This window comes from Nothobranchius furzeri, chromosome 7 (genome assembly GCF_043380555.1).
Source record: "Nothobranchius furzeri strain GRZ-AD chromosome 7, NfurGRZ-RIMD1, whole genome shotgun sequence".
Lineage (NCBI taxonomy): Eukaryota > Metazoa > Chordata > Actinopteri > Cyprinodontiformes > Nothobranchiidae > Nothobranchius > Nothobranchius furzeri.
The window spans coordinates 42,798,891-42,818,315 of record NC_091747.1 but is presented as its reverse complement, the minus strand read 5'-3'; the positions used below and the strand labels follow the sequence as shown (position 1 = coordinate 42,818,315).

General features: G+C 37.7%; 24 non-coding genes across 24 annotated transcripts; 7 read left to right on the top strand and 17 right to left on the bottom strand.

Moving 5' to 3' along the window:
- The first annotated feature begins 2,538 nt into the window (after positions 1–2,538).
- On the top strand, positions 2,539–2,611 carry trnak-cuu (transfer RNA lysine (anticodon CUU)). The gene has a single exon. It is a non-coding gene; the product is annotated as a tRNA-Lys (tRNA).
- A 237-nt stretch (positions 2,612–2,848) lies between these two features.
- Positions 2,849–2,921, bottom strand: trnak-uuu (transfer RNA lysine (anticodon UUU)). Its single transcript has one exon. It is a non-coding gene; the product is annotated as a tRNA-Lys (tRNA).
- A 2,263-nt stretch (positions 2,922–5,184) lies between these two features.
- trnak-cuu (transfer RNA lysine (anticodon CUU)) lies at positions 5,185–5,257 on the top strand. Its single transcript has one exon. It is a non-coding gene; the product is annotated as a tRNA-Lys (tRNA).
- Positions 5,258–5,495: 238 nt separating this feature from the next.
- Positions 5,496–5,568, bottom strand: trnak-uuu (transfer RNA lysine (anticodon UUU)). Its single transcript has one exon. It is a non-coding gene; the product is annotated as a tRNA-Lys (tRNA).
- A 442-nt stretch (positions 5,569–6,010) lies between these two features.
- Positions 6,011–6,119, bottom strand: trnal-caa (transfer RNA leucine (anticodon CAA)). Its single transcript has 2 exons — positions 6,082–6,119; positions 6,011–6,056 (listed from the first exon to the last, which is right to left on the bottom strand). It is a non-coding gene; the product is annotated as a tRNA-Leu (tRNA).
- A 1,682-nt stretch (positions 6,120–7,801) lies between these two features.
- On the top strand, positions 7,802–7,874 carry trnak-cuu (transfer RNA lysine (anticodon CUU)). The gene has a single exon. It is a non-coding gene; the product is annotated as a tRNA-Lys (tRNA).
- Positions 7,875–8,112: 238 nt separating this feature from the next.
- trnak-uuu (transfer RNA lysine (anticodon UUU)) lies at positions 8,113–8,185 on the bottom strand. The gene has a single exon. It is a non-coding gene; the product is annotated as a tRNA-Lys (tRNA).
- Positions 8,186–8,624: 439 nt separating this feature from the next.
- On the bottom strand, positions 8,625–8,733 carry trnal-caa (transfer RNA leucine (anticodon CAA)). The gene is made up of 2 exons: positions 8,696–8,733; positions 8,625–8,670 (listed from the first exon to the last, which is right to left on the bottom strand). It is a non-coding gene; the product is annotated as a tRNA-Leu (tRNA).
- A 381-nt stretch (positions 8,734–9,114) lies between these two features.
- On the top strand, positions 9,115–9,187 carry trnak-cuu (transfer RNA lysine (anticodon CUU)). Its single transcript has one exon. It is a non-coding gene; the product is annotated as a tRNA-Lys (tRNA).
- A 238-nt stretch (positions 9,188–9,425) lies between these two features.
- On the bottom strand, positions 9,426–9,498 carry trnak-uuu (transfer RNA lysine (anticodon UUU)). Its single transcript has one exon. It is a non-coding gene; the product is annotated as a tRNA-Lys (tRNA).
- Positions 9,499–9,945: 447 nt separating this feature from the next.
- Positions 9,946–10,054, bottom strand: trnal-caa (transfer RNA leucine (anticodon CAA)). Its single transcript has 2 exons — positions 10,017–10,054; positions 9,946–9,991 (listed from the first exon to the last, which is right to left on the bottom strand). It is a non-coding gene; the product is annotated as a tRNA-Leu (tRNA).
- Positions 10,055–11,246: 1,192 nt separating this feature from the next.
- trnal-caa (transfer RNA leucine (anticodon CAA)) lies at positions 11,247–11,355 on the bottom strand. Its single transcript has 2 exons — positions 11,318–11,355; positions 11,247–11,292 (listed from the first exon to the last, which is right to left on the bottom strand). It is a non-coding gene; the product is annotated as a tRNA-Leu (tRNA).
- Positions 11,356–11,736: 381 nt separating this feature from the next.
- trnak-cuu (transfer RNA lysine (anticodon CUU)) lies at positions 11,737–11,809 on the top strand. The gene has a single exon. It is a non-coding gene; the product is annotated as a tRNA-Lys (tRNA).
- A 238-nt stretch (positions 11,810–12,047) lies between these two features.
- trnak-uuu (transfer RNA lysine (anticodon UUU)) lies at positions 12,048–12,120 on the bottom strand. Its single transcript has one exon. It is a non-coding gene; the product is annotated as a tRNA-Lys (tRNA).
- Positions 12,121–12,547: 427 nt separating this feature from the next.
- Positions 12,548–12,656, bottom strand: trnal-caa (transfer RNA leucine (anticodon CAA)). Its single transcript has 2 exons — positions 12,619–12,656; positions 12,548–12,593 (listed from the first exon to the last, which is right to left on the bottom strand). It is a non-coding gene; the product is annotated as a tRNA-Leu (tRNA).
- A 381-nt stretch (positions 12,657–13,037) lies between these two features.
- Positions 13,038–13,110, top strand: trnak-cuu (transfer RNA lysine (anticodon CUU)). The gene has a single exon. It is a non-coding gene; the product is annotated as a tRNA-Lys (tRNA).
- Positions 13,111–13,348: 238 nt separating this feature from the next.
- trnak-uuu (transfer RNA lysine (anticodon UUU)) lies at positions 13,349–13,421 on the bottom strand. The gene has a single exon. It is a non-coding gene; the product is annotated as a tRNA-Lys (tRNA).
- Positions 13,422–13,908: 487 nt separating this feature from the next.
- trnal-caa (transfer RNA leucine (anticodon CAA)) lies at positions 13,909–14,017 on the bottom strand. Its single transcript has 2 exons — positions 13,980–14,017; positions 13,909–13,954 (listed from the first exon to the last, which is right to left on the bottom strand). It is a non-coding gene; the product is annotated as a tRNA-Leu (tRNA).
- A 693-nt stretch (positions 14,018–14,710) lies between these two features.
- Positions 14,711–14,783, bottom strand: trnak-uuu (transfer RNA lysine (anticodon UUU)). Its single transcript has one exon. It is a non-coding gene; the product is annotated as a tRNA-Lys (tRNA).
- A 455-nt stretch (positions 14,784–15,238) lies between these two features.
- Positions 15,239–15,347, bottom strand: trnal-caa (transfer RNA leucine (anticodon CAA)). The gene is made up of 2 exons: positions 15,310–15,347; positions 15,239–15,284 (listed from the first exon to the last, which is right to left on the bottom strand). It is a non-coding gene; the product is annotated as a tRNA-Leu (tRNA).
- A 381-nt stretch (positions 15,348–15,728) lies between these two features.
- Positions 15,729–15,801, top strand: trnak-cuu (transfer RNA lysine (anticodon CUU)). Its single transcript has one exon. It is a non-coding gene; the product is annotated as a tRNA-Lys (tRNA).
- Positions 15,802–16,039: 238 nt separating this feature from the next.
- On the bottom strand, positions 16,040–16,112 carry trnak-uuu (transfer RNA lysine (anticodon UUU)). Its single transcript has one exon. It is a non-coding gene; the product is annotated as a tRNA-Lys (tRNA).
- A 439-nt stretch (positions 16,113–16,551) lies between these two features.
- trnal-caa (transfer RNA leucine (anticodon CAA)) lies at positions 16,552–16,660 on the bottom strand. The gene is made up of 2 exons: positions 16,623–16,660; positions 16,552–16,597 (listed from the first exon to the last, which is right to left on the bottom strand). It is a non-coding gene; the product is annotated as a tRNA-Leu (tRNA).
- A 1,239-nt stretch (positions 16,661–17,899) lies between these two features.
- trnal-caa (transfer RNA leucine (anticodon CAA)) lies at positions 17,900–18,008 on the bottom strand. The gene is made up of 2 exons: positions 17,971–18,008; positions 17,900–17,945 (listed from the first exon to the last, which is right to left on the bottom strand). It is a non-coding gene; the product is annotated as a tRNA-Leu (tRNA).
- Between the last annotated feature and the right edge of the window lie 1,417 nt (positions 18,009–19,425).

The window sequence follows — 19,425 nt, the reverse complement described above, 5'->3', positions numbered from 1 at the left end:
TCATGCAGTGTCACCAGTTTACCCTGAATCAAAATGTGTTTGCTTGAAAAACAGAAATTGTTGCCATTGATTGGGGGAAGTTTTAAGCTCAGACAACACTAAGAAAAAATGCAAATAAAGTCCCAAATTCTTATGCCAGCACCTGCAATTCTTCTCACAAAAGAACTAGTAGAAAGATCACACATGAATAAACAGATGTTGCCTTTAGAATCTACGCCTAACATGGGACTTGAACCCATGACCCTGAGATTAAAATTCTCATGCTCTACCGGCTGAGCTAGTCAGGCTACAATAAGATAACAGACAGAAACAGAGTAAAATAGTCAGATAGATAGATAGATAGATAGATAGATAGATAGATAGATAGATAGATAGATTCATTCATTCATTGGTTGATGACACTGTAAAAAAGTTTGTCACATAAGCGCACAAATCTTCAAATGAGTGGCACAAAAGTTATTTTTAAGTTTTTTTTTTATTTTAGATAACAACATTGTTAACAGAAAAGCACTTTTCTAAAAAATTTAGAAAAAGACCAACATATGTCTTTCTGCAGATCTGGACACCAAAGATACACCCACCCCTCTATGAATAAATTGCTCTTGATAGCATCCAGAGATCTTTTTTCTTGAGATAAAATTAATCATAAACCTTTGTTACTAGTTAATGAATGTGTCAAGAGTGGGATTTGAACCCACACCTCCTACTGGAGACCAGAATCCCCATACTGGAATGGAAGCAATGCTTGAGTCTGGTGCCTGTGACCGCTCTGCCATCTTGACAGAAGATGGGAGCGGTATAATAAAGTTGCATAGGTTGAATTGTGACCTACCCTCTGAAGTTGTCCTTTGCTATTTCATTGACCTTGTAGAACCACTTATCCCAAGTAAGACTGCTGGCTGTGATAATGAATACAATCGATAAGTTGTAAGTTTGGTCAAATGTCTGAAATGAAGTTGCCCAATCAAAAGCAATTGTTTTCATTCAAGTTCTACCCATTCCCAAAACACTTTGGATCTTTAGAAGATTGGTGTTCAACTTCAAACGCTCTTTTATTGTTACTGAGTTACAGTAATTTGTTGTATCTGAAGGACCAGGGCAACAAACCCTGTATGAAAAAACAGTGTCACCTCACGTTGTCAAACTTGTTGAGATTGTCAAATGCCTGACTAGCTCAGTCGGTATAGCATGAGACTCTTAATCCCAGGGTCGCGGGTTCGAGCCCCACGTTGGGCGCTTAGTCCTTTGACAGAGTATGTTTTCATGCAGTGTCACCAGTTTACCCTGAATCAAAATGCGTTTGCTTGAAAAACAGAAATTGTTGCCATAGATGGGGGAAGTTTTAAGCTCAGACAACACTAAGAAAAAACTCAAATAAAGTCCCAAATTCTTATGCCAGCACCTGCAATTCTTGTCACAAAAGAAGTAGTAGAAAGATTACACATGAATAGACAGATGTTGCCTGTAGAATCTATTCCTAACATGTTACCTGAACCCATGACCCTGAGATTAAAAGTCTCATGCTCTACCGGCTGAGCTAGTTGTGCTACAAAATGATTACAGACAGAAACGGAGTAAAATAGTCAGATAGATAGATAAATGATAGATAGATAGACAGATAGATAGATAGATAGATAGATAGATAGATAGATAGATAGATAGATAGATAGATAGATAGATAGATAGATAGATAGATAGATAGATAGATAGATAGATGATAGATAGATAGATAGATAGATAGATAGATTATTTCATTCATTCATTCATTGGTTGATGACACTGTAAAAAAGTTTGTCACATAAGCGCACAAATCTTCAAATGAGTGGCACAGTAGTTATTTTTAAGTTTTTTTATTTTAGATAACAACATTGTTAACAGAAAAGCACTTTTCTAAAAAATTTAGAAAAAGACCAACATATGTCTTTCTGCAGATCTGTACACCAAAGATACACCCACCCATCTTTGAATAAATTGCTCTTGATAGCGTCCAGAGATCTTTATTCTTGAGATAAAATTAATCATAAACCATTGTTTCTAGTTAATGAATGTGTCAAGAGTGGGATTTGAACCCACATCTCCTACTGGAGACGAGAATCCCCATATTGGAATGGAAGCAATGCTTGAGTCTGGCGCCTTTGACCGCTCAGCCATCTTGACTGAAGATTGGAGTGGTATAATAAAGTTGCAGAGGTTGAATTGTGACCTACCCTCTGAAGTTGTCCTTTGCTATTTCATTGACCTTGTAGAACCACTTATCCCAAGTAAGACTGCTGGCTGTGATAATGAATACAATCGATAAGTTGTAAGTTTGGTCAAATGTCTGAAATGAAGTTGCCCAATCAAAAGCAATTGTTTTCATTCAAGTTCTACCCATTCCCAAAACACTTTGGATCTTTAGAAGATTGGTGTTCAACTTCATAAGCTCTTTTATTGTTACTGAGTTACAGTAATTTGTTGTATCTGAAGGACCAGGGCAACAAACCCTGTATGGCAAAACAGTGTCACCTCACGTTGTCAAACTTGTCAAGATTGTCAAATGCCCGACTAGCTCAGTCGGTAGAGCATGAGACTCTTAATCTCAGGGTCGTGGGTTCGAGCCCCACGTTGGGTGCTTAGGCCTTTGACAGAGTATGTTTTCATGCAGTGTCACCAGTTTACCCTGAATCAAAATGCGTTTGCTTGAAAATCAGAAATTGTTGCCATAGATTGGGGGAAGTTTTAAGCTCAGACAACACTAAGAAAAACTCAAATAAAGTCCCAAATTCTTATGCAAGCACCTGCAATTCTTCTCACAAAAGAACTAGTAGAAAGATTACACATGAATAGACAGATATGCCTTTAGAATCTATGCCTAACATGGGACTTGAACCCATGACCCTGAGATTAAAAGTCTCATGCTCTACCGGCTGAGCTAGTCAGGCTACAAAATGATTTCAGACAGAAACAGAGTAAAATAGTCAGATAGATAGATAGATAGATAGATAGATAGATAGATAGATAGATAGATAGATAGATAGATAGATAGATAGATAGATAGATAGATAGATTCATTCATTCATTGGTTGATGACACTGTAAAAAAGTTTGTCACATAAGCGCACAAATCTTCAAATGAGTGGCACAAAAGTTATTTTTAAGTTTTTTTTTTATTTTAGATAACAACATTGTTAACAGAAAAGCACTTTTCTAAAAAATTTAGAAAAAGACCAACATATGTCTTTCTGCAGATCTGGACACCAAAGATACACCCACCCCTCTATGAATAAATTGCTCTTGATAGCATCCAGAGATCTTTTTTCTTGAGATAAAATTAATCATAAACCTTTGTTACTAGTTAATGAATGTGTCAAGAGTGGGATTTGAACCCACACCTCCTACTGGAGACCAGAATCCCCATACTGGAATGGAAGCAATGCTTGAGTCTGGTGCCTGTGACCGCTCTGCCATCTTGACAGAAGATGGGAGCGGTATAATAAAGTTGCATAGGTTGAATTGTGACCTACCCTCTGAAGTTGTCCTTTGCTATTTCATTGACCTTGTAGAACCACTTATCCCAAGTAAGACTGCTGGCTGTGATAATGAATACAATCGATAAGTTGTAAGTTTGGTCAAATGTCTGAAATGAAGTTGCCCAATCAAAAGCAATTGTTTTCATTCAAGTTCTACCCATTCCCAAAACACTTTGGATCTTTAGAAGATTGGTGTTCAACTTCAAACGCTCTTTTATTGTTACTGAGTTACAGTAATTTGTTGTATCTGAAGGACCAGGGCAACAAACCCTGTATGAAAAAACAGTGTCACCTCACGTTGTCAAACTTGTTGAGATTGTCAAATGCCTGACTAGCTCAGTCGGTATAGCATGAGACTCTTAATCCCAGGGTCGCGGGTTCGAGCCCCACGTTGGGCGCTTAGTCCTTTGACAGAGTATGTTTTCATGCAGTGTCACCAGTTTACCCTGAATCAAAATGCGTTTGCTTGAAAAACAGAAATTGTTGCCATAGATGGGGGAAGTTTTAAGCTCAGACAACACTAAGAAAAAACTCAAATAAAGTCCCAAATTCTTATGCCAGCACCTGCAATTCTTGTCACAAAAGAAGTAGTAGAAAGATTACACATGAATAGACAGATGTTGCCTGTAGAATCTATTCCTAACATGTTACCTGAACCCATGACCCTGAGATTAAAAGTCTCATGCTCTACCGGCTGAGCTAGTTGTGCTACAAAATGATTACAGACAGAAACGGAGTAAAATAGTCAGATAGATAGATAAATGATAGATAGATAGACAGATAGATAGATAGATAGATAGATAGATAGATAGATAGATAGATAGATAGATAGATAGATAGATAGATGATAGATAGATAGATAGATAGATAGATAGATAGATAGATTATTTCATTCATTCATTCATTGGTTGATGACACTGTAAAAAAGTTTGTCACATAAGCGCACAAATCTTCAAATGAGTGGCACAGTAGTTATTTTTAAGTTTTTTTATTTTAGATAACAACATTGTTAACAGAAAAGCACTTTTCTAAAAAATTTAGAAAAAGACCAACATATGTCTTTCTGCAGATCTGTACACCAAAGATACACCCACCCATCTTTGAATAAATTGCTCTTGATAGCGTCCAGAGATCTTTATTCTTGAGATAAAATTAATCATAAACCATTGTTTCTAGTTAATGAATGTGTCAAGAGTGGGATTTGAACCCACATCTCCTACTGGAGACGAGAATCCCCATATTGGAATGGAAGCAATGCTTGAGTCTGGCGCCTTTGACCGCTCAGCCATCTTGACTGAAGATTGGAGTGGTATAATAAAGTTGCAGAGGTTGAATTGTGACCTACCCTCTGAAGTTGTCCTTTGCTATTTCATTGACCTTGTAGAACCACTTATCCCAAGTAAGACTGCTGGCTGTGATAATGAATACAATCGATAAGTTGTAAGTTTGGTCAAATGTCTGAAATGAAGTTGCCCAATCAAAAGCAATTGTTTTCATTCAAGTTCTACCCATTCCCAAAACACTTTGGATCTTTAGAAGATTGGTGTTCAACTTCATAAGCTCTTTTATTGTTACTGAGTTACAGTAATTTGTTGTATCTGAAGGACCAGGGCAACAAACCCTGTATGGCAAAACAGTGTCACCTCACGTTGTCAAACTTGTCAAGATTGTCAAATGCCCGACTAGCTCAGTCGGTAGAGCATGAGACTCTTAATCTCAGGGTCGTGGGTTCGAGCCCCACGTTGGGTGCTTAGGCCTTTGACAGAGTATGTTTTCATGCAGTGTCACCAGTTTACCCTGAATCAAAATGCGTTTGCTTGAAAATCAGAAATTGTTGCCATAGATTGGGGGAAGTTTTAAGCTCAGACAACACTAAGAAAAACTCAAATAAAGTCCCAAATTCTTATGCAAGCACCTGCAATTCTTCTCACAAAAGAACTAGTAGAAAGATTACACATGAATAGACAGATGTTGCCTTTAGAATCTATGCCTAACATGGGACTTGAACCCATGACCCTGAGATTAAAAGTCTCATGCTCTACCGGCTGAGCTAGTCAGGCTACAAAATGATTTCAGACAGAAACAGAGTAAAATAGTCAGATAGATAGATAGATAGATAGATAGATAGATAGATAGATAGATAGATAGATAGATAGATAGATAGATAGATAGATAGATAGATAGATAGATAGATGATAGATTCTTTCATTCATTCATTCATTGGTTGATGACACTGTAAAAAAGTTTGTCACATAAGCGCACAAATCTTCAAATGAGTGGCACAGTAGTTATTTTTAAGTTTTTTTATGTTAGATAACAACATTGTTAACAGAAAAGCACTTTTCTAAAACAATTAGAAAAAGACCAACATATGTCTTTCTGCAGATCTGCACACCAAAGATACACCCACCCATCTTTGAATAAATTGCTCCTGATAGCGTCCAGAGATCTTTATTCTTGAGATAAAATTAATCATAAACCTTTGTTACTAGTTAATGAATGTGTCAAGAGTGGGATTTGAACCCACGCCTCCTACTGGAGACCAGAATCCCGATATTGGAATGGAAGCAATGCTTGAGTCTGGCGCCTTTGACCGCTCGGCCATCTCGACTGAAGATTGGAGTGGTATAATAAAGTTGCAGAGGTTGAATTGTGACCTACCCTCTGAAGTTGTCCTTTGCTATTTCATTGACCTTGTAGAACCACTTATCCCAAGTAAGACTGCTGGCTGTGATAATGAATACAATCGATAAGTTGTAAGTTTGGTCAAATGTCTGAAATGAAGTTGCCCAATCAAAAGCAATTGTTTTCATTCAAGTTCTACCCATTCCCAAAACACTTTGGATCTTTAGAAGATTGGTGTTCAACTTCATAAGCTCTTTTATTGTTACTGAGTTACAGTAATTTGTTGTATCTGAAGGACCAGGGCAACAAACCCTGTATGGCAAAACAGTGTCACCTCACGTTGTCAAACTTGTCAAGATTGTCAAATGCCCGACTAGCTCAGTCGGTAGAGCATGAGACTCTTAATCTCAGGGTCGTCTGTTCGAGCCCCACGTTGGGCGCTTAGGCCTTTGACAGAGTATGTTTTCATGCAGTGTCACCAGTTTACCCTGAATCAAAATGCGTTTGCTTGAAAAACAGAAATTGTTGCCATAGATTGGGGGATGTTTTAAGCTCAGACAACACTAAGAAAAACTCAAATAAAGTCCCAAATTCTTTGGCAAGCACCTGCAATTCTTCTCACAAAAGAACTAGTAGAAAGATTACACATGAATAGACAGATGTTGCCTTTAGAATCTATGCCTAACATGGGACTTGAACCCATGACCCTGCAATTAAAAGTCTCATGCTCTACCGGCTGAGCTAGTCAGGCTACAAAATGATTTCAGACAGAAACAGAGTAAAATAGTCAGATAGATAGATAGATAGATAGATAGATAGATAGATAGATAGATAGATAGATAGATAGATAGATAGATAGATAGATAGATAGATAGATTCTTTCTTTCATTCATTCATTGGCTGATGACACTGTAAAAAAGTTTGTCACATAAGCGCACAAATCTTCAAATGAGTGGCACAGTAGTTATTTTTAAGTTTTTTTATTTTAGATAACAACATTGTTAACAGAAAAGCACTTTTCTAAAAAATTTAGAAAAAGACCAACATATGTCTTTCTGCAGATCTGTACACCAAAGATACACCCACCCATCTTTGAATAAATTGCTCTTGATAGCGTCCAGAGATCTTTATTCTTGAGATAAAATTAATCATAAACCATTGTTTCTAGTTAATGAATGTGTCAAGAGTGGGATTTGAACCCACATCTCCTACTGGAGACGAGAATCCCCATATTGGAATGGAAGCAATGCTTGAGTCTGGCGCCTTTGACCGCTCAGCCATCTTGACTGAAGATTGGAGTGGTATAATAAAGTTGCAGAGGTTGAATTGTGACCTACCCTCTGAAGTTGTCCTTTGCTATTTCATTGACCTTGTAGAACCACTTATCCCAAGTAAGACTGCTGGCTGTGATAATGAATACAATCGATAAGTTGTAAGTTTGGTCAAATGTCTGAAATGAAGTTGCCCAATCAAAAGCAATTGTTTTCATTCAAGTTCTACCCATTCCCAAAACACTTTGGATCTTTAGAAGATTGGTGTTCAACTTCATAAGCTCTTTTATTGTTACTGAGTTACAGTAATTTGTTGTATCTGAAGGACCAGGGCAACAAACCCTGTATGGCAAAACAGTGTCACCTCACGTTGTCAAACTTGTCAAGATTGTCAAATGCCCGACTAGCTCAGTCGGTAGAGCATGAGACTCTTAATCTCAGGGTCGTGGGTTCGAGCCCCACGTTGGGTGCTTAGGCCTTTGACAGAGTATGTTTTCATGCAGTGTCACCAGTTTACCCTGAATCAAAATGCGTTTGCTTGAAAATCAGAAATTGTTGCCATAGATTGGGGGAAGTTTTAAGTTCAGACAACACTAAGAAAAACTCAAATAAAGTCCCAAATTCTTATGCAAGCACCTGCAATTCTTCTCACAAAAGAACTAGTAGAAAGATTACACATGAATAGACAGATGTTGCCTTTAGAATCTATGCCTAACATGGGACTTGAACCCATGACCCTGAGATTAAAAGTCTCATGCTCTACCGGCTGAGCTAGTCAGGCTACAAAATGATTTCAGACAGAAACAGAGTAAAATAGTCAGATAGATAGATAGATAGATAGATAGATAGATAGATAGATAGATAGATAGATAGATAGATAGATAGATAGATAGATAGATAGATAGATAGATAGATAGATTCTTTCTTTCATTCATTCATTGGCTGATGACACTGTAAAAAAGTTTGTCACATAAGCGCACAAATCTTCAAATGAGTGGCACAGTAGTTATTTTTAAGTTTTTTTATGTTAGATAACAACATTGTTAACAGAAAAGCACTTTTCTAAAACAATTAGAAAAAGACCAACATATGTCTTTCTGCAGATCTGCACACCAAAGATACACCCACCCATCTTTGAATAAATTGCTCCTGATAGCGTCCAGAGATCTTTATTCTTGAGATAAAATTAATCATAAACCTTTGTTACTAGTTAACGAATGTGTCAAGAGTGGGATTTGAACCCACGCCTCCTACTGGAGACCAGAATCCCCATATTGGAATGGAAGCAATGCTTGAGTCTGGCGCCTTTGACCGCTCGGCCATCTTGACTGAAGATTGGAGTGGTATAATAAAGTTGCAGAGGTTGAATTGTGACCTACCCTCTGAAGTTGTCCTTTGCTATTTCATTGACCTTGTAGAACCACTTATCCCAAGTAAGACTGCTGGCTGTGATAATGAATACAATCGATAAGTTGTAAGTTTGGTCAAATGTCTGAAATGAAGTTGCCCAATCAAAAGCAATTGTTTTCATTCAAGTTCTACCCATTCCCAAAACACTTTGGATCTTTAGAAGATTGGTGTTCAACTTCATAAGCTCTTTTATTGTTACTGAGTTACAGTAATTTGTTGTATCTGAAGGACCAGGGCAACAAACCCTGTATGGCAAAACAGTGTCACCTCACGTTGTCAAACTTGTCAAGATTGTCAAATGCCCGACTAGCTCAGTCGGTAGAGCATGAGACTCTTAATCTCAGGGTCGTGGGTTCGAGCCCCACGTTGGGTGCTTAGGCCTTTGACAGAGTATGTTTTCATGCAGTGTCACCAGTTTACCCTGAATCAAAATGCGTTTGCTTGAAAATCAGAAATTGTTGCCATAGATTGGGGGAAGTTTTAAGCTCAGACAACACTAAGAAAAACTCAAATAAAGTCCCAAATTCTTATGCAAGCACCTGCAATTCTTCTCACAAAAGAACTAGTAGAAAGATTACACATGAATAGACAGATGTTGCCTTTAGAATCTATGCCTAACATGGGACTTGAACCCATGACCCTGAGATTAAAAGTCTCATGCTCTACCGGCTGAGCTAGTCAGGCTACAAAATGATTTCAGACAGAAACAGAGTAAAATAGTCAGATAGATAGATAGATAGATAGATAGATAGATAGATAGATAGATAGATAGATAGATAGATAGATAGATAGATAGATAGATAGATAGATAGATAGATAGATAGATAGATTCTTTCTTTCATTCATTCATTGGCTGATGACACTGTAAAAAAGTTTGTCACATAAGCGCACAAATCTTCAAATGAGTGGCACAGTAGTTATTTTTAAGTTTTTTTATTTTAGATAACAACATTGTTAACAGAAAAGCACTTTTCTAAAAAATTTAGAAAAAGACCAACATATGTCTTTCTGCAGATCTGCACACCAAAGATACACCCACCCATCTTTGAATAAATTGCTCTTGATAGCGTCCAGAGATCTTTATTCTTGAGATAAAATTAATCATAAACCATTGTTTCTAGTTAATGAATGTGTCAAGAGTGGGATTTGAACCCACATCTCCTACTGGAGACCAGAATCCCCATATTGGAATGAAAGCAATGCTTGAGTCTGGCGCCTTTGACCGCTCGGCCATCTTGACTGAAGATTGGTGTGGTATAATACAGTTGCAGAGGTTGAATTGTGACCTACCCTCTGAAGTTGTCCTTTGCTATTTCATTGACCTTGTAGAACCACTTATCCCAAGTAAGACTGCTGGCTGTGATAATGAATACAATCGATAAGTTTTAAGTTTGGTCAAATGTCTGAAATGAAGTTGCCCAATCAAAAGCAATTGTTTTCATTCAAGTTCTACCCATTCCCAAAACACTTTGGATCTTTAGAAGATTGGTGTTCAACTTCAAAAGCTCTTTTATTGTTACTGAGTTACAGTAATTTGTTGTATCTGAAGGACCAGGGCAACAAACCCTGTATGGCAAAACAGTGTCACCTCACGTCGTCAAACTTGTCAAGATTGTCAAATGCCTGACTAGCTCAGTCGGTAGAGCATGACACTCTTAATCTAAGGGTCATGGGTTTGAGCCCCACGTTGGGCGCTTAGTCATTTGACAGAGTATGTTTTCATGCAGTGTCACCAGTTTACCCTGAATCAAAATGCGTTTATTTGAAAAACAGAAATTGTTGCCATAGATGGGGGAAGTTTTAAGCTCAGACAACACTAAGAAAAAACTCAAATAAAGTCCCAAATTCTTATGCCAGCACCTGCAATTCTTCTCACAAAAGAACTAGTAGAAAGATTACACATGAATAGACAGATGTTGCCTGTAGAATCAATGCCTAACATGGGACTTGAAACCATGACCCTGAGATTAAAAGTCTCATGCTCTACCGGCTGAGCTAGTCAGGCTACAAAATGATTACAGACAGAAACAGAGTAAAATAGTCAGATATATAGATATATAGATAGATAGATAGATAGATAGATAGATAGATAGATAGATAGATAGATAGATAGATAGATAGATAGATAGATTCTTTCTTTCATTCATTCATTGGCTGATGACACTGTAAAAAAGTTTGTCACATAAGCGCACAAATCTTCAAATGAGTGGCACAGTAGTTATTTTTAAGTTTTTTTATGTTAGATAACAACATTGTTAACAGAAAAGCACTTTTCTAAAACAATTAGAAAAAGACCAACATATGTCTTTCTGCAGATCTGCACACCAAAGATACACCCACCCATCTTTGAAAAAATTGCTCCTGATAGCGTCCAGAGATCTTTATTCTTGAGATAAAATTAATCATAAACCTTTGTTACTAGTTAATGAATGTGTCAAGAGTGGGATTTGAACCCACGCCTCCTACTGGAGACCAGAATACCCATATTGGAATGGAAGCAATGCTTGAGTCTGGCGCCTTTGACCGCTCGGCCATCTTGACTGAAGATTGGAGTGGTATAATAAAGTTGCAGAGGTTGAATTGTGACCTACCCTCTGAAGTTGCCCTTTGCTATTTCATTGACCTTGTAGAACCACTTATCCCAAGTAAGACTGCTGGCTGTGATAATGAATACAATCGATAAGTTGTAAGTTTGGTCAAATGTCTGAAATGAAGTTGCCCAATCAAAAGCAATTGTTTTCATTCAAGTTCTACCCATTCCCAAAACACTTTGGATCTTTAGAAGATTGGTGTTCAACTTCATAAGCTCTTTTATTGTTACTGAGTTACAGTAATTTGTTGTATCTGAAGGACCAGGGCAACAAACCCTGTATGGCAAAACAGTGTCACCTCACGTTGTCAAACTTGTCAAGATTGTCAAATGCCCGACTAGCTCAGACGGTAGAGCATGAGACTCTTAATCTCAGGGTCGTGGGTTCGAGCCCCACGTTGGGCGCTTAGGCCTTTGACAGAGTATGTTTTCATGCAGTGTCACCAGTTTACCCTGAATCAAAATGCGTTTGCTTGAAAATCAGAAATTGTTGCCATAGATTGGGGGAAGTTTTAAGCTCAGACAACACTAAGAAAAACTCAAATAAAGTCCCAAATTCTTATGCAAGCACCTGCAATTCTTCTCACAAAAGAACTAGTAGAAAGATTACACATGAATAGACAGATGTTGCCTTTAGAATGTATGCCTAACATGGGACTTGAACCCATGACCCTGAGATTAAAAGTCTCATGCTCTACCTGCTGAGCTAGTCAGGCTACAAAATGATTTCAGACAGAAACAGAGTAAAATAGTCAGATAGATAGATAGATAGATAGATAGATAGATAGATAGATAGATAGATAGATAGATAGATAGATAGATAGATAGATAGATAGATAGATTCTTTCTTTCATTCATTCATTGGCTGATGACACTGTAAAAAAGTTTGTCACATAAGCGCACAAATCTTCAAATGAGTGGCACAGTAGTTATTTTTAAGTTTTTTTATGTTAGATAACAACATTGTTAACAGAAAAGCACTTTTCTAAAACAATTAGAAAAAGACCAACATATGTCTTTCTGCAGATCTGCACACCAAAGATACACCCACCCATCTTTGAATAAATTGCTCCTGATAGCGTCCAGAGATCTTTATTCTTGAGATAAAATTAATCATAAACCTTTGTTACTAGTTAATGAATGTGTCAAGAGTGGGATTTGAACCCACGCCTCCTACTGGAGACCAGAATCCCCATATTGGAATGGAAGCAATGCTTGAGTCTGGCGCCTTTGACCGCTCGGCCATCTTGACTGAAGATTGGAGTGGTATAATAAAGTTGCAGAGGTTGAATCGTGACCTACCCTCTGAAGTTGTCCTTTGCTATTTCATTGACCTTGTAGAACCACTTATCCCAAGTAAGACTGCTGGCTTTGATAATGAATACAATCGATAAGTTGTAAGTTTGGTCAAATGTCTGAAATGAAGTTGCCCAATCAAAAGCAATTGTTTTCATTCAAGTTCTACCCATTCCCAAAACACTTTGGATCTTTAGAAGATTGGTGTTCAACTTCATAAGCTCTTTTATTGTTACTGAGTTACAGTAATTTGTTGTATCTGAAGGACCAGGGCAACAAACCCTGTATGGCAAAACAGTGTCACCTCACGTTGTCAAACTTGTCAAGATTGTCAAATGCCCGACTAGCTCAGTCGGTAGAGCATGAGACTCTTAATCTCAGGGTCGTGGGTTCGAGCCCCACGTTGGGCGCTTAGGCCTTTGACAGAGTATGTTTTCATGCAGTGTCACCAGTTTACCCTGAATCAAAATGCGTTTGCTTGAAAATCAGAAATTATTGCCATAGCTTGGGGGAAGTTTTAAGCTCAGACAACACTAAGAAAAACTCAAATAAAGTCCAAAATTCTTATGCAAGCACCTGCAATTCTTCTCACAAAAGAACTAGTAGAAAGATTACACATGAATAGAAAGATGTTGCCTTTAGAATCTATGCCTAACATGGGACTTGAACCCATGACCCTGAGATTAAAAGTCTCATGCTCTACCGGCTGAGCTAGTCAGGCTACAAAATGATTTCAGACAGAAACAGAGTAAAATAGTCAGATAGATAGATAGATAGATAGATAGATAGATAGATAGATAGATAGATAGATAGATAGATAGATAGATAGATAGATAGATAGATAGATAGATAGATAGATAGATAGATAGATAGATAGATAGATAGATAGATAGATAGATAGATAGATTATTTCTTTCATTAATTCATTGGCTGATGACACTGTAAAAAAGTTTGTCACATGAGCGCACAAATCTTCAAATGAGTGGCACAGTAGTTATTTTTAAGTTTTTTTATTTTAGATAACAACATTGTTAACAGAAAAGCACTTTTCTAAAAAATTTAGAAAAAGACCAACATATGTCTTTCTGCAGATCTGTACACCAAAGATACACCCACCCATCTTTGAATAAATTGCTCTTGATAGCGTCCAGAGATCTTTATTCTTGAGATAAAATTAATCATAAACCATTGTTTCTAGTTAATGAATGTGTCAAGAGTGGGATTTGAACCCACATCTCCTACTGGAGACCAGAATCCCCATATTGAAATGGAAGCAATGCTTGAGTCTGGCGCCTTTGACCGCTCGGCCATCTTGACTGAAGATTGGTGTGGTATAATACAGTTGCAGAGGTTGAATTGTGACCTACCCTCTGAAGTTGTCCTTTGCTATTTCATTGACCTTGTAGAACCACTTATCCCAAGTAAGACTGCTGGCTGTGATAATGAATACAATCGATAAGTTGTAAGTTTGGTCAAATGTCTGAAATGAAGTTGCCCAATCAAAAGCAATTGTTTTCATTCAAGTTCTACCCATTCCCAAAACACTTTGGATCTTTAGAAGATTGGTGTTCAACTTCAAAAGCTCTTTTATTGTTACTGAGTTACAGTAATTTGTTGTATCTGAAGGACCAGGGCAACAAACCCTGTATGGCAAAACAGTGTCACCTCACGTTGTCAAACTTGTCAAGATTGTCAAATGCCTGACTAGCTCAGTCAGTAGAGCATGAAACTCTTAGTCTAAGGGTCATGGGTTTGAGCCCCACGTTGGGCGCTTAGTCTTTTGACAGAGTATGTTTTCATGCAGTGTCACCAGTTTACCCTGAATCAAAATGCGTTTATTTGAAAAACAGAAATTGTTGCCATAGATTGGGGGAAGTTTTAAGCTCAGACAACACTAAGAAAAAACTCAAATAAAGTCCCAAATTCTTATGCCAGCACCTGCAATTCTTCTCACAAAAGAACTAGTAGAAAGATTACACATGAATAGACAGATGTTGCCTGCAGAATCAATGCCTAACATGGGACTTGAACCCATGACCCTGAGATTAAAAGTCTCATGCTCTACCGGCTGAGCTAGTCAGGCTACAAAATGATTACAGACAGAAACAGAGTAAAATAGTCAGATATATAGATATATAGATAGATAGATAGATAGATAGATAGATAGATAGATAGATAGATAGATAGATAGATAGATAGATAGATAGATAGATAGATAGATAGATAGATAGATAGATTCTTTCTTTCATTCATTCATTGGCTGATGACACTGTAAAAAAGTTTGTCACATAAGCGCACAAATCTTCAAATGAGTGGCACAGTAGTTATTTTTAAGTTTTTTTATGTTAGATAACAACATTGTTAACAGAAAAGCACTTTTCTAAAACAATTAGAAAAAGACCAACATATGTCTTTCTGCAGATCTGCACACCAAAGATACACCCACCCATCTTTGAATAAATTGCTCCTGATAGCGTCCAGAGATCTTTATTCTTGAGATAAAATTAATCATAAACCTTTGTTACTAGTTAATGAATGTGTCAAGAGTGGGATTTGAACCCACGCCTCCTACTGGAGACCAGAATCCCCATATTGGAATGGAAGCAATGCTTGAGTCTGGCGCCTTTGACCGCTCGGCCATCTTGACTGAAGATTGGAGTGGTATAATAAAGTTGCAGAGGTTGAATTGTGACCTACCCTCTGAAGTTGTCCTTTGCTATTTCATTGACCTTGTAGAACCACTTATCCCAAGTAAGACTGCTGGCTGTGATAATGAATACAATCGATAAGTTGTAAGTTTGGTCAAATGTCTGAAATGAAGTTGCCCAATCAAAAGCAATTGTTTTCATTCAAGTTCTACCCATTCCCAAAACACTTTGGATCTTTAGAAGATTGGTGTTCAACTTCATAAGCTCTTTTATTGTTACTGAGTTACAGTAATTTGTTGTATCTGAAGGACCAGGGCAACAAACCCTGTATGGCAAAACAGTGTCACCTCACGTTGTCAAACTTGTCAAGATTGTCAAATGCCCGACTAGCTCAGTCGGTAGAGCATGAGACTCTTAATCTCAGGGTCGTGGGTTCGAGCCCCACGTTGGGCGCTTAGTCCTTTGACAGAGTATGTTTTCATGCAGTGTCACCAGTTTACCCTGAATCAAAATGCGTTTGCTTGAAAATCAGAAATTGTTGCCATAGATTGGGGGAAGTTTTAAGCTCAGACAACACTAAGAAAAACTCAAATAAAGTCCCAAATTCTTATGCAAGCACCTGCAATTCTTCTCACAAAAGAACTAGTGGAAAGATTACACATGAATAGACAGATGTTGCCTTTAGAATGTATGCCTAACATGGGACTTGAACCCATGACCCTGAGATTAAAAGTCTCATGCTCTACCGGCTGAGCTAGTCAGGCTACAAAATAATTTCAGACAGAAACAGAGTAAAATAGTCAGATAGATAGATAGATAGATAGATAGATAGATAGATAGATAGATAGATAGATAGATAGATAGATAGATAGATAGATAGATAGATAGATAGATAGATAGATTCTTTCTTTCATTCATTCATTGGCTGATGACACTGTAAAAAAGTTTGTCACATAAGCGCACAAATCTTCAAATGAGTGGCACAGTAGTTATTTTTAAGTTTTTTTATTTTAGATAACAACATTGTTAACAGAAAAGCACTTTTCTAAAAAATTTAGAAAAAGACCAACATATGTCTTTCTGCAGATCTGCACACCAAAGATACACCCACCCATCTTTGAATAAATTGCTCTTGATAGCGTCCAGAGATCTTTATTCTTGAGATAAAATTAATCATAAACCATTGTTTCTAGTTAATGAATGTGTCAAGAGTGGGATTTGAACCCACATCTCCTACTGGAGACCAGAATCCCCATATTGGAATGGAAGCAATGCTTGAGTCTGGCGCCTTTGACCGCTCGGCCATCTTGACTGAAGATTGGTGTGGTATAATACAGTTGCAGAGGTTGAATTGTGACCTACCCTCTGAAGTTGTCCTTTGCTATTTCATTGACCTTGTAGAACCACTTATCCCAAGTAAGACTGCTGGCTGTGATAATGAATACAATCGATAAGTTGTAAGTTTGGTCAAATGTCTGAAATGAAGTTGCCCAATCAAAAGCAATTGTTTTCATTCAAGTTCTACCCATTCCCAAAACACTTTGGATCTTTAGAAGATTGGTGTTCAACTTCAAAAGCTCTTTTATTGTTACTGAGTTACAGTAATTTGTTGTATCTGAAGGACCAGGGCAACAAACCCTGTATGGCAAAACAGTGTCACCTCACGTTGTCAAACTTGTCAAGATTGTCAAATGCCTGACTAGCTCAGTCAGTAGAGCATGACACTCTTAATCTAAGGGTCATGGGTTTGAGCCCCACGTTGGGCGCTTAGTCATTTGACAGAGTATGTTTTCATGCAGTGTCACCAGTTTACCCTGAATCAAAATGCGTTTATTTGAAAAACAGAAATTGTTGCCATAGATTGGGGGAAGTTTTAAGCTCAGACAACACTAAGAAAAAACTCAAATAAAGTCCCAAATTCTTATGCCAGCACCTGCAATTCTTCTCACAAAAGAATTAGTAGAAAGATTACACATGAATAGACAGATGTTGCCTGCAGAATCAATGCCTAACATGGGACTTGAAACCATGACCCTGAGATTAAAAGTCTCATGCTCTACCGGCTGAGCTAGTCAGGCTACAAAATGGTTACAGACAGAAACAGAGTAAAATAGTCAGATAGATAAATAGATGATAGATAGATAGATAGATAGATAGATAGATAGATAGATAGATAGATAGATAGATAGATAGATAGATAGATAGATAGATAGATAGATAGATAGATAGATAGATAGATAGATGATAGATTCTTTCATTCATTCATTCATTGGTTGATGACACTGTAAAAAAGTTTGTCACATAAGCGCACAAATCTTCAAATGAGTGGCAAAGTAGTTATTTTTAAGTTTTTTTATGTTAGATAACAACATTGTTAACAGAAAAGCACTTTTCTAAAACAATTAGAAAAAGACCAACATATGTCTTTCTGCAGATCTGCACACCAAAGATACACCCACCCATCTTTGAATAAATTGCTCCTGATAGCGTCCAGAGATCTTTATTCTTGAGATAAAATTAATCATAAACCTTTGTTACTAGTTAATGAATGTGTCAAGAGTGGGATTTGAACCCACGCCTCCTACTGGAGACCAGAATCCCCATATTGGAATGGAAGCAATGCTTGAGTCTGGCGCCTTTGACCGCTCGGCCATCTTGACTGAAGATTGGAGTGGTATAATAAAGTTGCAGAGGTTGAATTGTGACCTACCCTCTGAAGTTGTCCTTTGCTATTTCATTGACCTTGTAGAACCACTTATCCCAAGTAAGACTGCTGGCTTTGATAATGAATACAATCGATAAGTTGTAAGTTTGGTCAAATGTCTGAAATGAAGTTGCCCAATCAAAAGCAATTGTTTTCATTCAAGTTCTACCCATTCCCAAAACACTTTGGATCTTTAGAAGATTGGTGTTCAACTTCATAAGCTCTTTTATTGTTACTGAGTTACAGTAATTTGTTGTATCTGAAGGACCAGGGCAACAAACCCTGTATGGCAAAACAGTGTCACCTCACGTTGTCAAACTTGTCAAGATTGTCAAATGCCCGACTGGCTCTCCCCGACTCCTGTGCGACGAACAAAATCTTGGTAGTGTGATCCAATCACGAGGCCTCCTGCTACCAAGATGCTACCAAGAATTAGTAGAGACGGCCAATCACGACGCGCCCTGCTACCAAGATTTGCCTGAGCTACAGGGTCGTTGGCCAACCACAAAGAGCCCGCCTCCAGCTACAATGGACGAATCACAGTGGAGGAGTGCCGGTCAGAGACTCAGGTAAACAGTTGTTTATTACAGTATCATTGTGGGGGATCGTTCTCAGACAGTGGAGAGGGACATCAAACTTTTCGTTTCGCCATCGCCATTTTGATTTTTTATAAACTCAGAGCTAGCTTGTGGTAAGTTTCGTACTTGTCCCGTTGTGAAAAGTTTTAAATTACAACTGTATTAGCTTTCTTACTACCCGGGAAAACGTAACGTTATTTTATTTAATCTTTTTTTCTTTCTTTCTTTCTTCTCCTTAGTCATCGTGCTTAGTATAGCATCTTGCCAACGGACTACAGTTTAAAATGAACCTGCTGGCTAACACTGGCACATTTACAGAATTTTTTATTAATGTGCACGGTCCTTAAATAAATAAATGAAATGAAATAAAATAAAATAAATCGCTATACTTATACCGAGTTTAAGTATAACCTTTTTACTCGTTTTGTTCATGAATGAATGAATGAATGAACTCATTTTTGTCATTATTCATTGTTTGTAGAATATTGAACATTAGTAAAAGTACTTTTCACAGTCGATGCAACTGAAAAGTGTGTGTGTGTGTGTGTGTGTGTGTGTGTGTGTGTGTGTGTGTGTGTGTGTGTGTATGTGTGTGTGTTGTGTGTGTGTGTGTGTGTGTGTGTGTGTGTGTGTGTGTGTGTGTGTGTGTGTGTGTGTGTGTGTGTGTGTGTGTGTGTGTGTGTGTGTGCGTGCGTGCACATGTGTACGGTTGTGAAAGAGTCAAAGATGACAGAGTTTTAGAGACCTGATTTGAGATTTATCTCTGTAAATGCTTGCCTAAAATCATAGCATCCT